We start from the raw sequence: 16435 nt of genomic DNA on the forward strand, positions 1-16435 counted from the left end.
CTCCACGCAGGGAGGACCCGGGAAGCGAACCCGCGTCCCCAGGTCTTCCAACTGCGAGGCAGCAGCGCTACCCACTGCGCCACCGTGCCCCCCCCCCCCCCCCCCCCCCCGCAGTCTTCTGTCACTAAATCTTAGTATTCGTTCTCAGTTCGTATTTCCCAATACACACACACACACACACATATATATATATAGTAACCAATTATACCGTAACCTAAGCTTATCTAACCTTATCTGATAAAAATGTCAGACATATAAGGGGATGTAAATGTAGAACAGTAAACGGACCGAGACATCGGAGGAAAATTACATACATACACACATACATACATACATACATACTGTACATACATAACGGGCTCTCCGGGCCTTCAGTTTGAATCCGCTCTAAGGCCTTTCATAACGGGTCCGCACTAATAACCCACGTCGACAAAGAAAATGAAGTATTTTACCTCGAATGGCCGATTATTTAAAAGACTACAGGAGACACCGGTGAATCTCAAAATAGAAAAAATAAAAGCAGAAGTAAGGAAACTTCATCAATCCTTTATTCAACGAGACGACGGCAAATGGCAGATGCGTTTTCTTTTGCTGAAGATAAGTTTCGGTTTCACAGAAAGTTTACTCCCTAAAAAAAATGGAAAATATCCAAGGAATGTTGCAGCTCAGAAGTGTAAAGCTAAACACCGCCATCTAGCGTTCAGAAGTTCTGCTCATGACGGTCCTTGTTCAGTTCGCTCCATCATCTCCACAGAGGGACCTCCTTCCTTATGCTTATGTCTCCAAGTTCCCTTCTGAACACGAGGCCGTGCCAGTCCGCTTCCATCTTATTCTATCGTTGGCAGCGTGTTGCGCTTCGCCCCACTGAAGGTGTAATTCTTTCAGGTCAGTTTCCACAGTTCTTCTCCAGGTTGTTTTTGGTCCTTTTCCCAGGAGGTGTCCGATTCAGCGTTACTTTCGGGATTCGTTTCTGGTCCATCCAGAGGACATGACAAAGCCATTTCATTCTATGGCTCCTGATCTCCGTCACCACACTATGCGAGTTGGTCTTCTTATATAACTCAACATCTGAGATCTTCTCTGCCCTGATAATATGGCAAATTCTGTGGAGTCAGTTATTGTTGAATACCTCAGTCTTCTTCGTGTCACTCTTGACGATACGCCAGCATTTTGTCCCGTACAGCAGCACAGACTTGACGTTGCTCTTGTCTGCTCTCATGTTTGTTCTGTGTATTGTGCGGATGTCCTCATCGGCACAGACATTAAGTGTTGTAAACCAAAACTGACAGAAACGACGGCATCTCATCATCTCAAACCGGGTGAGGGCGGCGGACGAACAAGTAGCTCAGCCCTGACTTCTCAGACACCACAGATGTCAGCTCTTGTTGGAAAATTCCCAAACGGTTTCCAAGCCAGTCGAAAATACACACTGAATAAAATGACTTTTGGGTGCTAAATATAGTAGATATAAAATGAATAAAAGGTACTTTCAGTAATTTACTTTTAATGCGAAATATGCAATTTTGGGTAAAATTCATACTGTTACCCATTTTTTAACATTAAAAAATGCAGTTTATAAGATTATATTACATGTTATTTAAAATAGTTCATACAATATAGTAGAATAATTTAACAAAAAACTTTATCACACAGAAGTCAAGTTAAAGTTACTCGAAAACATAGCACTCGCCTGCGCATGCGCCTCACTCACTTTCTGGAACTTGAGGATGCAGGAGGACGTGTTAATGAAACTTCTAGAATACAGCGGACTTTTTACCCGAATTGACATTAAACAGTTTGAATTTAAGGTAAGATTTATTTGTAAGCCTAAAAGAATATGGGTTTGAGATCGTTCAAAGTTGCCATTTTATAAGAGAGTAAATGATGGCTGTTTTCCGAAGTCAGTTTCCCCCGCCGTTAGGAATTAATTTTAAGTAAAGTTAACAGCGTGAAGGACATCAGGAGTCTGTCAGTTTATTTAACTGGGGAGTCGAAGCTTTGGCTTCATTGTAAATGAATTTCGAGTCCCCAAATCAAAGTTCTTGTAAGCACAACATTATTAATATTAATTATGTGAATTTCCCATTGGGATTAATAAAGTATCTATCTATCTATCTATCTAATACTTGGCCGGAGTTCTTATTTATTGTCAAATGGATGTGAAAAATGAAATGCCGCCGGATTGTCTTTAAGCGTTTACGGCGTTAAACAGATACGCTTGTTAATCTTGACTTGTTCCCTAGCCCTGCGTTATTTAAAGTAGTGATGTGTGGTAGAAAACACCACTGAGTCACAAAATCACAAAGCTGCGTAACATTATTTTACACATTAAGCCCATTGCATGCATAGAAAAACAAACGATTTATGTTTAAATAAACGCATCGCCGGTTTGGAGTTGTGTGTTCATGTGAGCCATGGCGGGGTGACGGGTCTTCGTAGCTCAGCATACTTGTTACATCGCGGTAGAGGATCAGCGATCACACTCGAATTATTAATAAGGAGGGCCATCCATTTGAAACATATGAGACAAAATAGAAAAGGGGGGACCCGCTCAGGACAGGACAGGTGCGCACTTGTGTGCTTGCATTTCTCCGAGTGGGAGGGCCTGTGCTGCTCGTTTACGCAAATTTCGTAATAAGAGACTTTTTATTGTGTGTGTGTGTCCTGTCTGTCTGATGGCACGTGTCGTGATGACAGGCGCATTTCTTGTTCCCGATCTCTCCTCTGACTTGGCTCGCCGCGTTTTCGTTTTGATTTCACGCATGCTCCGTGCCTGATGTCGGTATGACGTTCGGTAATGTGCTTGTCATGCGCAGACGCTCCTTCTCTTGCACCTGCACTCTTGAGTTATCCTTGTTTTCATTTAGTGATGTGAAGTGATGTCAACCTCGGCGTCTTAAACCTGACCCAAGGTTTCGTCATCGGCTTGTGGGGGTCAGCTCTGAGTGGCTGTTCATCATGGATGATCTTTCCTGAGCGTGTTGCACTTTGGAATTTGTGCAGTGGACCCCAGCCATTACTGTACGAGAAACTCTTAAACGAGAACATGGGGACACCGACGGAAACTTGAGGACTGATTTCATACAAATTTTAGAAAGTTTTTCTTCACTCTGTGGACCACAGGAACGTCGAAAGTGTGACCAAGTGGTTTGATGGACTGGAGGACTTGTAATAAAACACCAGCTGATACCCAAGACATTTAAGAAACAGACAGACAAACCATTAAAACCAGTGCGCGATGCCCAGTGTCTCTCTAGATGCAGTCCTTTGTTCTTTTACATTTCCAGATCAAATCGTTTTGTTTGACTATAAAGCTTACACGATAGCTGGATTGGCCCTTTACTGTCACATGTCCAGTGAAATTTGTATTTGCATATGTCAATCAACATACAACATGTCACCCAGAGAAAGACGTGAAAGGTGCTATATGGGAGAGCCATCAGATAACAGGGTTACACATTGTCCCCTCTCACTTTTATATTGCGCCTTTAATATCTGTTATATAGCACCTTTGCCATCTCTTCATTCATCTATCTATCCTGCTCCATATTGCCTTTCATATTTTCTTACTTTATCGCGTGTCTTTCTTATCACAGCGGGTAGTGGCGGCTGTAACAGAAAACCTATATATTTATATTTTTTTTTATTTTTTTTTTCAGTTATATTTCTTTTTGTCTGAGTACTGTAAGTAGGATGAGTTCATTCAAGTATGCAGCCCCTCAAGGTCACTCCGGACTTGATGTATCAGGTATCTCTGTGTAACTTAATACAGGATGTCCATATATGGCCTTATTTAAATATTAGATGAACACGTCATCAGCTGTATGCTAAACATGCCTCGGTATATTCATACACTCCCGTTGTGAGGGACCGCTAGACGTTACTGGGCTGATCGAACCCCAGCTGGACTAACTCTTCAGACAGAAAGAGCAGCAGCCACACCAGAGAGTAGTGTGAACACCAATACGGACTCTGCAGCAAATATAATAGATAAGTGTGTGTGTGTGTGTGTGTGTGTTGGTGGGTGGGTGGTGTATCTAAACAGAAAAAAATAAAGAAGCAAAGAACTACATTAAGTACATAAATACCAATGAGCTGCGAATACAAACAAAAACGATCAAAATGGCAATACTAATCCGTTATAGATTACCCAGGCAGACGAATTACAACCACCACATTTTCAGTTATTTAAACATAAACTGCTGTGTGTTTAAATGACCAGTAGATGGCACTGTTACTCCAATTTCCAAATACTGCCACTCCGTGAGGCTCAGGACGAGTAATCCTATAAGGCAGCAGGACACTGAGCCACCCAGCCTCTCCCCAGCTACAGCGTATTAACCCGAAATCAGCGACAGGCTGACGTCATCCAGTGCGACGGCTCCTGAAGCCACACTGCCGCTGACGCAAGGCTGTTGTTGATTGAGGCAGAAGTGTGATCGAGTTCAGAAAGAATCTCATCGGCAAGAGGCAGACAGTAAGTACTTTGGAGATGTGCTTTATGGACGTGTGAGTTTTCATTCGCTCCATTAGAATCACCGCGCGCGGCGATTTCGTGTTCGTTAGCCCCCCGCCGAACTTTGCTCGAGTGAATCCTCCTGTGGCCACCCGCGTGCCATTGCTGTTCATTCGTATCAGCAGTTCACTTCACTTCACGTGGCTGAATCCCAAATTTTAATTCGTAGCGCCCAGTCACACCGCTGGCGCCTGTTCATTCCCCTCCGAGTGTCCTTTTGTCGTTTCCTTCCCGAATCGCCGACATCGAGCAGACGGCCATTCCACACGTAAGACGCTTTGATTTCTGCCTTTGTTTCTCTTTTGTCACTGCGCGGCGCTCAGTTCTGACAGTTGCGGGGTTGATGACCGGCCGGACATTGAAAGAGCGGTGAGGAGTCCCTCGGGCAACTTTGTGTTACTACCTTACAGTTGTGTCAGAATGAATTTGAATCTCAGCCTGTTTTTTAAGTCTCTATGCAGTTTCCATGGCTGCTCTTTTATTCTTATTTTCTTCACTTCACTAAAGATGCTCAGGTTTAGTGGCTTGGCAAGTCTAACTTGTCTTGGTGTGGTTGTAGACTTGAATGTGAGTGTACCCTATGATGTTCTATAGCTGGCTCCTGCCCTGTACAGGTACTCTGGTTTTCTTCCTATACCCCAATAACTTCTGTTTGTTTTTGTTTTGCACTGGACCAGGGTGGTGAGGTGGGCTGTGTGGGTCACCTCTTTGTGCCACTCTTAGGTGAACTGTCAGGACTGGCATCCATCTTCTGCACAAGACTCACTTTCATTTAATTAGAGTATTTATGAAGGTCAATAATGAGCCGCTTTTACTCTGGTCCCCCCCTTTTAGGGTTACCAATAGCACACTGGTCCTTCAGAAGCACAAATGGAGCATTAAGAGAGACTGAGGCACACAAGGCCTCCACCGTGCCAATCTCACAATACTGGGAGGTGCTGCTGTTTAATAGGAGTTTAATAATGTGTTAATTACTAACATATTTGTGATGTGTGCAGAGTGTACTTAAACAAGATGAAGTTGATAAACTTGAAACTTGTTTCAAAGTTGTTGATAATGACAAAGTTGTTTTGAAGAATATTTTTGTCCTGGAGCATGTCAGATTTGCCAACGACAGTCACTGATCTCATCACCTAACCATGTTAATTTTTTTTTCCTGTTTATTAATTTTTATTGTAATCATTCCATACAAATAGATCAATTTATAACCAAATACAATTGAGGACAAATCAAACCCCACCCCTGAGAAGGAGAGCTAAGCCAAAGGAGAATTGCTTAGGGCTTTTTAATAAGGCAACAATAAATAAAAGAAAGGGAGAAATAAATATATAGGTAAATAAGAGATGGAGAAGGGAATTAAATGCGGTAATAGTTATTTCTCTTATTCTAAAATATTATTGATTAGATCCTGCCAGGTTTTGAAAAAATTTTGTACAGATCCTCTAACTGAGAATTTGATTTTTTCCAATTTCAAATAATATAAAACATCGGTTTCCCACTGAATTATAAGAGGAGAGTTAGGATTCTTCCAATTTAACAGAATAAGTCTGCGTGCCAAGAGTGTAATGAATACAATCACCGTTTGCTTGTCCTTCTCCACTTCAAGTCCATCTGGAAGAACACCGAACACAGCTGTTAATGGGTTAGGAGGGATTGTGACCCCAAGGCTGTCTGAGAGGCACTTAAAAAGTTTGGTCCAAAATGATGTTAATTTGGTGCAGGCCCAGAACATGTGACCCAGTGAGGCAGGAGCTTGGTTGCAGCGTTCGCAGGTTGGATCTTTCCCTGGAAACATTTTGGACAGTTTTAAGCAAGACAGATGGGCTCGATATATAATTTTTAGTTGAATAATTGTATGCTTTGCGCATATGGAGCTCGAGTGAATTATCTGCATTGCTACCTTCCACTCCTTTTCTGATATATTGATTAAGAGATCTTCTTCCCAATGTCCTCTTGGATCTTTGAAAGGTAGGGACTCTAATAAGATTTTATATAATGCGGAAATGGTGTTTAATTCCTTGAAATTGAGCAGTATTTTTTCCAGCATTGTGGAGGGTGCGAGGTGGGGGAAATCGGGCAATTTCTGTTTAACAAAATTTCTAATTTGAAGGTAGTGAAAGAAATGTGTAGCTGGGAGGTTGAATTTTGAACGTAATTGTTCAAAATATGCAAATTTGTTGTCTATATAAAGATCTCTGAGCATTTTAATCCCAAAACTTTTCAAGGTATTAAAAACTGGATAAATTTGCGAGAGTTGAAAGAAGTGGTTCTCTTGCAGAGGTGCCACAGATTAAAGATTTTCCATCTCAAAATGCTTTCTAATTTGGTTCCATATTCTGAGTGAGTAAAGCACAATTGGGTTATTAGTATATTTGCGATAACTTGCATTTATTGGAGAGCAGAGCAGGGAATATAAAGAAGTACTACAGGATTTTACTTCTATTGCGGACCAAGCCTGTGTATGTTCATCTATTTGTGTCCAGGTTTTTATGGCTTGTATGTTTGCTGCCCAGTAATAAAACTGAAAGTTAGGTAGAGCCATGCCACCTTCTGCCTGAGGTCTTTGTAGGGTCGCTCTTCGGATACGTGGGTGTTTTGAGTTCCAAATGAATGAGGTTATTGTTGAATCTAACTGTTTAAAAAATGATTTATTGATATATATTGGAATGTTTTGAAATAAAAAAAAAAAGTTTAGGAAGGATATTCATCTTAACAATGTTAATTCTTCTGGCTAGAGTGAGATGAAGGGTTGACCATCTATGCAAGTCTTGCTTAATTTTTTCCATACTGACGGCAAAATTTTGATGATAAAGAGCTTTATGTTTACTTGTGATATTTACCCCTAGGTATTTAAACTGATCTGCTAAGGTAAAAGGTAGGGTGTCTAATCTAATATTATATGCTTGTGAGTTCACTGGAAAGAGTATACTTTTATTCAGATTAATTTTAAGACCAGACATATTTTGAAATTCTGTTAGTGCTGTTAAAACTTAAGGGACAGTGTTTTCTGGGTCTGATATATATAAAACCATATCATCTGCATATAGAGAAATTTTCTGTTCCAGTTCTTCTCTGACAATCCCCTTTATCTGATAAGAATTTCAGCAGTGAACCGACAGTGGTTCAATGGCGATTGCAAACAGCAGTGGCGACAAGGGACATCCTTGTCTGGTACCACGTTCTAGTTTAAAGTAGTCTGAGCAAATGTTGTTAATACAAACTGAAGCTTCTGGATTGGTATACAGTAGTTTGATCCATGCACAAATATTTGGGCCAAATTTCTCCAGTGCAGTGAAAAGGTAGTTCCATTCAATCATATCAAATGCTTTTTCTGCATCTAATGATAGTAATATCTCTGGGGTGTTTGATTTTGCTGGTGAATATATAACATTAAACAAGCGTCGGAGATTGGAAGATAGTTGTCGGCCTTTAAAAAATCCAGTTTGATCTTGTGATATTACCGAGGGCAGCACTTTCTCCATCCTTCTAGCTAGGATTTTTGAGAGTATCTTAACATCATTATTCAGGAGTGAAATTGGTCTGTATAATGCACATTGTAACAAGTCCTTATTTTGTTTAGGAAAGACGGTGATTAATGCTTGACAAAATGTTTGAGGTAGTATTTGTTTGTCTCTAGCTTCTGTAAATGTTGCCAATAAGAGGTGAGCTAGCTGATTTGAGAATTTCTTATAAAATTCTACGGGGTAACCATCAGGGCTTGCTGATTTCCCGCTTTGAAGTGACTTTATTGCATCTAGTAATTCTGTTAGCGTTAGAGGTTTATCCAGTTCCTCAGCACTGAAAGCATCTATTTGTGGTGTCTGTAATGTATTCAGAAATGCATTAGATTGTGTGTTGTCTTCTTTGAGCTCAGTAGAATATAAGGATTTATAATAATCTCTAAATATGTGCATTATATTTTTATGGTCAATAATTTCTTCTCCATTCATGTTGGTGATTACTGGTATTGCATTGTGAACCTCTTGTTTGTGAATTTGTTGAGGTAAAAGCTTATTAGCTTTTTCTCAGTGTTCATAGTAATGATGTCTTGACTTATAAATAAGTTGTTCAGTTTCTTTAGTTGTTAAGATGTTAAGTTCTGTATGCAGGGCCTGCCTTTTCCTGTGGAGAGCTTCACTTGGATGCTTGGCTTGTTCTTCATCTATTCTAGTAATTTCACTTCTTAGCTCTGACACTTTCTTGGTTTCTAATTTATTTCTGTGGGAAAGAAATGAAATAATCTGTCCTCTTAAGAAGGCCTTTAGAGTTTCCCAGAGTGTTCCTGCAGAAACCTCTGTGGACGTGTTTGTCTCTAGGAAGAAGCTGATATGTTTGGATATAAATTCTGTGCAGTTCTCGTCTGCCAATAAAAGAGGGTTAAGACGCCATCTGCGAGGGGAGTGTGAGGGGCTTAATGATTTTAGCTCCAAGACTAGAGGGGCATGGTCGGAGATAACAATTATGTCGTATTTGCATGATCTAATCGTAGGCAGGAAATTATTATCTATAAAAAAATAATCAATTCTTGAGTAGCTATAATGCACTGGTGAGTAGAACGAATATGTTCTTGAGTTTGGGTTAAGAAACCTCCAGGGGTCTGACAAGTTGTGATCATTTAAAAACTGTGTAATTGTCTTTGCAGTATTAGATGTCGTCCCCCCTGTCACAGGAGTCCTATCTAAATGTGGATTTAAAACACAATTAAAGTCCCCAGCCATTATAATTTTATGAGTGTTCACATTGGGAATGGATGCAAATAGATTTTGCATGAATTCCTTATCATCGACATTGGGTGCATAAACATTTATCAAAATCATTTTACTGTTATATAAGTTGCCCATGACCATCACATATCTTCCTTCAGGGTCCAATACTACATCTGATGCTACAAATGGAACTGTTCTGTGTATGAGAATTCCCACCCGTCTAGTTTTCTTTATAAAGCTAGAATGGAACATTTGGCCAGTCCAGTCTTTTTGTAATCTGAACTGATCCTTGGTTAGTAAGTGGGTCTCCTGTAAAAATACTATTTTAGCGTTTAAGCCTGTTAGGTGAGAGCATACTTTCTTTCACTTTAATTCGTGATTCAGGCCTTTAACGTTCCAGCTCACAAAGTTAACTGTCCCGATGATGACCTCGGTGTATTTCAGCTATGCAGGCGGGGGTTCAAGGCCAGAACACCTCCATCGGTACAGGCAAGCATCGTAACCCAGAACCGGTTTGACCCTCTAAGCGTCCCCAGTTCGCCTTCAGCTCCTGGTGATGTAATTGTGGTAGGTGATTCTATTGTTAGGAACCTCAATATCACTTGCCCTAATTAAAAATCTTTTGTTTCTTGTTTTCCCGGTGCTCGTGTCCGAGATGTGACGAGACGTGCACCGGCGATCTACAAGAACAGGGCAGTTGGAGCCATTGTTATACATGCTGGCGTAAACGACATAAGGCACCGACAGTCGGAGATCCTCAAGGCAGACTTCACTGCATTAATTAAAGACACAAAGGAGAGGACCCCATCGGCAAAGATATTCATCTCGGGTCCACTCCCTCTCGTCAGACGATCAAACGAGTATTACAGTTGTCTGCTTGGTTTAAACAACTGGCTGCAGGGCTTCTGCAAGAATCAAGACATCGGGTTCATTAACAACTGGGATCTCTTTTGGGAAAGACCGCGTTTCTTCAAGCGAGATGGCCTGCATCCGAACAGCTTCGGCGCCCGGGTCCTCTCCGAAAACATAGCGAAGGTAATTCGTTTATCTTGACTATCTATCTCTGCTTTTAACCCCTTCCGAAATGCCACTCCTGTGTTTGGTCATGATAATTGTTTAAAAAAATCTTCCATAAAAGTGCGCAACATAAATACTGTAATAACCAATCTTAATGCACATAGAAAATCTAGGCAATACGGCATAAACGCCAATAATTTAATTAAAGTTACTACTTTAGATGAACAATGTATTAAAACTGTAAAAACAGATCATAGATTAAATAAAAAATACACGCAGAGCGGCGCTAATAAAAATAACTTAATTCCTGTTCCCTATATCAATAACGCACATAGTATTCATCTCTGCTCCTCCGAAACATTGAATATGGCACTATTAAATATTAGAGCTTTAACTAACAAGACGTTTTTTATCAATGACATTATTAGTGAAAAAAAAATAGATTTTATTGCACTAAGTGAAACGTGGCTTAGCTCAGATGGCGCAGCTGTTTTAATCGAATCTGCGCCTCCAGATTACAGTTTTACTCGTGCTGATCGCCAAGGAAAGAGAGGTGGAGGGCTAGCAAACATTTACTCTAGCAGGTTAAAATGTAAAAATATCAGTTTTGGTAAGTTCAAGTCTTTTGAGTATCTCGCCATTGTTATTCCGGGAGATTCTCACGTTCTAGTATTATCCGTGTATAGACCTCCTAAATTCAACGCGTCTTTCTTTGAGGAATTCTCTGACTTGATGTCAATCTTAATTACGAACTATGACGCACTCTTAATAGTCGGCGACTTTAATTTTCATGTAGATAATCAATGTGACCAAAAAGTAAAAGAATTTATGAACCTCCTGGACTCTTTTGATTTGAGACAGCTCGTTAATCAGCCTACACATAAAGCAGGTCATACGTTAGACTTAGTAATTACTAAAGGACTAAAAGTTGATATAAAGCAGGTCATTGATACGGGTCTTTCAGACCATTTTCTTCTACTTTTTAATATAGAAATAATGATAGAAAACACTCATGAGAAGCATATTGTTAAAAAACGCTTCTTTGACTCATCAGCAACTTTAAAACTTACAAACATTCTAACCAATCAGTCCGTTTATAGTGCCAACTATAATAGCGAGGAGAATGTAAATAGTAAGGTGGAAAGATTTAATACTAAAGTGAGGGCTGCTGTTGACATAGTTGCACCTGAAAAGACAGTTAAAAAATCTTCTAACATTGTTATACCTTGGAAGACCCAAAGAGTGTCTGATTTAAAGAGAACATGCCGTAGAGCTGAGCGTAAATGGAGGAAGACTAAACTAACTATTGACTATGAGATATTAAAAGTTAAAATAACAGAATACAATAACACAGTCCGTCTTGAGAGGCGCTGCTATTTCTCTAAGATTATAAATAACAATGCTAGTAATCCCAGAGTGTTATTTTCGACAATTGATCATCTGTTAAACCCAGGTAACTCAAAGGAATGCCTCCTAAGTACTTCCAGTAAAACCTGTGAGGCTATCGCTGTATTTTTCAATCAAAAAATTAATGATATTAGAAATAACATAGTATATCTCCCCAACACTAAGGATCCCCCGAAACCCCAGTACTCCATAATAAATAAATTAGAGTCTTTCACTAGGATAGATTTACCTGATTTACATAAAATAATTTCTCAAATGAAACCATCCACCTGTGCCCTTGACCCAATACCAACAAATTTTTTCAAAGAAGTATCGGGTGTGCTTATTGATAATGTTCTTGACATAGTAAATTCGTCATTAGATACGGGGGTCTTCCCAGACTGTCTTAAGACTGCGGTAGTTAAACCCCTACTTAAGAAAAATAATCTCGACCCCTCTTCTCTTGAAAATTATAGACCCATCTCTAACCTGCCTTTCTTAAGTAAAATTCTAGAGAAGGCAGTCATTATGCAGTTAAATGATCACCTCAATAAACATGCTATTCTTGATAAATTTCAGTCAGGTTTTAGAACAAATCACAGCACAGAAACTGCACTCGTTAAAGTAGTAAATGACTTGCGGGTAAATGCAGACAGAGGCCATTTATCTGTTCTCATCCTCTTAGATTTGAGTGCCGCATTTGACACTATTGATCATAATATTCTTAAGAATCGCCTTAGTCAATGGGTGGGCCTCTCTGGCAGTGTCTTAAACTGGTTTGAATCCTACCTGGCAGGGAGAAAATTCTTTGTTAGTTGTGGTAATTATAACTCAAAGACACATGATATTCTATATGGTGTTCCACAAGGCTCTATCCTGGGTCCGCTGCTCTTCTCAATCTACATGCTTCCATTAGGTCAGATTATCTCGGGACATAACGTGAGCTACCACAGCTATGCTGATGACACACAGCTGTATTTATCAATAGCACCTGATGACCCCAAATCTCTTGATTCGCTAACACAATGTCTAACCTGTATCTCAGAATGGATGAATAGTAACTTTCTCAAATTAAATAAAGAAAAAAACGAAATCTTAGTGATTGGCAATAATGGATACAATGAGGCTATTAGAAATAAACTGGATGCATTAGGATTAAAAGTCAAATCGGAGGTAAAAAGCTTAGGGGTAACCGTTGATTGTAATCTGAATTTTAAATCGCATATTAATAAAATCACTAGGACAGCATTTTTTCACCTAAGGAACATAGCAAAAGTTAGACCTCTTATATCATCGAAAGATGCAGAGAAATTAGTTCATGCGTTTGTCTTTAGTCGGCTAGATTACTGTAATGCACTCCTCTCAGGACTACCCAAAAAAGACATCAATCGTTTGCAGTTAGTGCAGAATGCAGCTGCTAGAATCCTTACCAGGAAAAGAAAATCCGAACACATTTCTCCAGTTTTGATGTCACTACACTGGTTACCTGTGTCATTCAGAACTGACTTTAAAATTCTGCTTATGGTTTATAAAGCCTTAAATAATCTCGCCCCGTCTTATATATCGGAATGTCTGACACCTTATATTCCAAATCGCAACCTCAGATCCTCAACTGAGTGTCTCCTTAGAATTCCAAGAGCAAAACTTAAAAGAAGTGGTGAGGCGGCCTTCTGCTGTTATGCACCTAAAATCTGGAATAGCCTGCCAGTAGGAATTCGCCAGGCTAATACAGTGGAGCACTTTAAAAAACTACTGAAAACACATTACTTTAACATGGCCTTCTCATAACTTCACTGTAATTTAATCCTGACACTCTGTATATCCAATTCATTATAATAACTATTCATTCAAAATTTGTACTAACCCCTACTCTCTCTTCTGTTTTCTTTTCCGGTGTCCTATTGGTGGTGGCTTGTGCCACCACCATCTACCCAAAGCACCATGATGTTCCAACAATGATGGATGGATTAAAAGCCAGAAGTCTGTATAACCATCAGCATCAAGTGACTCCGTGCGAACAATAACTACAAAGAGGACTATTTCATTTATGTTAGGTAGAATGCCCAAAGGGGACTGGGCGGTCTCGTGGCCTGGAACCCCTACAGATTTTATTTTTTTCTCCAGCCTTCTGGAGTTTTTTTTTGTTTTTTCTGTCCACCCTGGCCATCGGACCTTACTCCTTTCTATGTTAACTAATGTTGTCTTATTTTAATTTCTTATTTGTCTTTTATTCTTCTTTTCTTCATTATGTAAAGCACTTTGAGCTACTTTTTGTATGAAAATGTGCTATATAAATAAATGTTGTTGTTGTTGTTGTTGTATCATGGAGACATTGATTCTGAGTTTATAATGTCATTTTATATTCTTAACTGGTAATAAGGCAGTTTTTATCTTCGTTTCAAGATTCCCCATGAGTTATTGCATTTTAGCCTATCGTTGCATTGATATTTATAGGGATTAGAAGAATAGATTAGATATAGCCTGCTCTCGTTCTCTCCCCCTTTTATCCCACCACCCCCCATTTTGCCTCCCCACATGAGGCTTGATCCAACTTCACGATGTCCCGGTCCTCTGACATACGAAGAGACAGAGCACGTCCAAAACAAAACAAACCCCACCCCACATCGTTATTAGAGAATTAAAGCAAAGAGATATCTATTGCAGCTGAATTCTAAATACCACCTGCTGAAAATATAATCATTAACAGTCTATAAGCTTAAAATAATCTTCAGCATCCATCCATCTATCTATTTTCCAAACCGCTGAATCCGAACACAGGGTCACGGGGGTCTGCTGGATCCAATCCCAGCCAACACAGGGCACAAGGCAGGAACCAATCCTGGGCAGGGTGCCAACCCACCACAGGACACACACAAACACACCCACACACCAAGCACACACTAGGGCCAATTTAGATTCGCCAATCCACCTAACCAGCATGTCTTTGGACTGTGGGAGGAAACCGGAGCGCCCGGAGGAAACCCACGCAGACACGGGGAGAACATGCAAACTCCACGCAGGGAGGACCCGGGAAGCAAACCCGGGTCCCCAGGTCTCCCAACTGCGAGGCAGCAGCGCTACCCACTGCGCCACCGTGCCGCCCTAATCTTCAGCAATTTTAAGATATTAAGATAATAAAAAAAAAAAATGAACCCTGTGAATCATTTTAAAAAGTAGTCTAGGATAAACATGGTAATTCCTAGTGTAATAGTATAATGTAATAGTATAAATGTAATAGTAATGTAATACTAGAAATTGCAATAAACCCAGAGTATGATGTTAAACAGTCTACTTTAAGGTAGTTAAAAAAAAAAACAAATCCTACTTTAATTACTTCCACACTTCCACACTCACGTCTATAACTCTAATTAAGACATAAACATATAATGTCCAGATAAAGAAAAGGATTTATAATTATAATACCAGTCTCTTTAAGAGTGGATCCGAGAGCAGATGATAGGTCCTTCCCATGCCTTGATAGAATACGGCGCCTTATTAACTTTCAAAAGAGTGTCGGAAACAGCTTCTTTAATTCCTTTTCAGCTTCTTCCTTGCTTGAAAAAACATAATATTGATCTTGAACTTCCACTTTCAGTTTGGCGGGATACAAGAGGCTGTATTTGATATTGGCTTTCTGTGGCAACTTTTTAATGTCAAAGTAGGCTGCACGTTTTACAGCTGTTAATGGTGAGAAGTCGGGGAAAATACGAATAAGATTATTTTCAAATATGTCTTGCTTGTGTCTGAGAAGTGCCATCACATCAAGCTTACATCTCAGTCACTCGAAGCGGACAATAAAAGACCAAGGTTTAAAGGTACTTGACCTGTGTGCGATAAGCAGCTGCTATCTCAATGTCGAATTTAAAATCGTCTCCAATTATTTTAGAGAGTAATTCTACTGCAAATTTCACTGGGCTTGAGCTTTCTTGTTTCTCAGGTATACCCTCAATTCTTATATTATTTCTTCTGTACCCATCTTCCATGGCCGCAAGTCTGTCTCCAAGTTTTTTGCATTCGGAATTCGCAGCTGTAGCTTTTTCATCAGCGTTAGACGCCAATTGTTCCGCTGTTTCAACTTGAGCCGTGAATGCCTGCTTAACGTCATCCAGCTGATCTGAAACGTCATTAATCTGGTCGGTAAGCATTTTCAGTTTGGATCTAGTTTCTTCGATGTGTTCCTCTAATTTCTCCAACATGCTTTTAAAGTTCACGTCAAAACATTTAAATAGACACGTTTCCCGGTCTTTATTATCCTTTTTAATCTCGATGATATCCTTCTTATCTCGTTCTTAAGCTCAATGTTAGATTTCGTAAGCTCATTCTTGTTATCCTTCTTAAGCTCATTTATGGCCGTAGCCATGGCGGCAGCCAGTGTACCAATCATCTCTTTCAATTCGGACAGTTCGCTTCGGATTTCGTGCTCCGCGAGTGGAAATGTAGCTCCTGTTACAGCAGGTGCTGCGGGCTCGCGATGTGTAGATGAGAGCATATCCTGCAGGGCCTTTTCTAGTCTCGAATGATCCTCAGAAATCGGCGATCCAGCGTGACCTGTATCACTAGCACCTTAGCTCCCATTTTCACTCTCGAATGGAGACAATACAATGGAGCGGGGTGCCAGGAGATCTGCGCATTCATCTGCCTGTTCCAGGTCAGTCTCCGAGAGGCCATACCTTGCACTCAGGCCGGATGTCTTGTCCAGACTTTGAAGTGTCTTTAAGTTTCTTTTTCGGTTCTTTCTGACTTTTCTTCTTGTTACTCATGCTTGTATATTGTAGTGGAAGTTCTTTGGTCGGGTTAAATACAGGATACC

General features: G+C 40.1%; 1 protein-coding gene across 1 annotated transcript in view; it reads left to right on the forward strand.

The window, feature by feature from the left end:
- Nucleotides 1-4389: 4389 nt before the first annotated feature.
- The window catches only part of LOC114642297 (zinc finger protein 883-like), a 28054-nt gene continuing 16008 nt past the window's right edge, over nucleotides 4390-16435 (forward strand). Inside the window, exon 1 of the mRNA XM_028791248.2 lies at nucleotides 4390-4477. The gene's annotated coding sequence lies outside the window, so the exon portion shown is untranslated. The remainder of the gene's footprint in view (nucleotides 4478-16435) is intronic.

Source organism: Erpetoichthys calabaricus, assembly GCF_900747795.2.
Source record: "Erpetoichthys calabaricus chromosome 1 unlocalized genomic scaffold, fErpCal1.3 SUPER_1_unloc_17, whole genome shotgun sequence".
Classification (NCBI taxonomy): domain Eukaryota; kingdom Metazoa; phylum Chordata; class Cladistia; order Polypteriformes; family Polypteridae; genus Erpetoichthys; species Erpetoichthys calabaricus.